The sequence below is a fragment of the Papilio polytes genome, unplaced genomic scaffold, assembly GCF_000836215.1.
Source record: "Papilio polytes unplaced genomic scaffold, Ppol_1.0 DF823980.1, whole genome shotgun sequence".
Lineage (NCBI taxonomy): Eukaryota > Metazoa > Arthropoda > Insecta > Lepidoptera > Papilionidae > Papilio > Papilio polytes.
In genome coordinates, this window is record NW_013525224.1 from 654626 (window position 1) to 654986 (window position 361).

Here is a 361-nt window from a genome sequence, read left to right on the forward strand (position 1 = left end):
TGTGTGCATCTAAACATATTAGAAAGTTCTAGTTTTGATTTTAAATATAAATTTAAGAACACATAAATTTAAAATGTAAGTGTAACTTTGAACAAAGTTTTGTGTTATACTCGAGAGATAATTCGTTTGCTTTATTTATTTGTCTAGTAAAGAAAATTTCTTATCGTTACGTAAGTTTTTATAATCACATTTAGGTATTACTGTTTTTATAAGGGGAACTATGTGGGGTGGGCAGCGATTCAGATCGGCAGTAATTTCCGCTGCCGTATGTAGTCGACTGTGAATAACTTTTTATAAGTCTTACAAAGTGATCATCATCTTCCTCCTTATCCTACTCCAGTAGTGGCGCAACAGGCTTTTG

At 32.4% G+C, this 361-nt stretch overlaps 1 protein-coding gene across 1 annotated transcript in view; it reads left to right on the top strand.

Moving 5' to 3' along the window:
* LOC106101444 (MAGUK p55 subfamily member 5-like) overlaps positions 1-361 on the top strand; it is a 90845-nt gene that overhangs the window by 26437 nt on the left and 64047 nt on the right. The window lies entirely within an intron of this gene.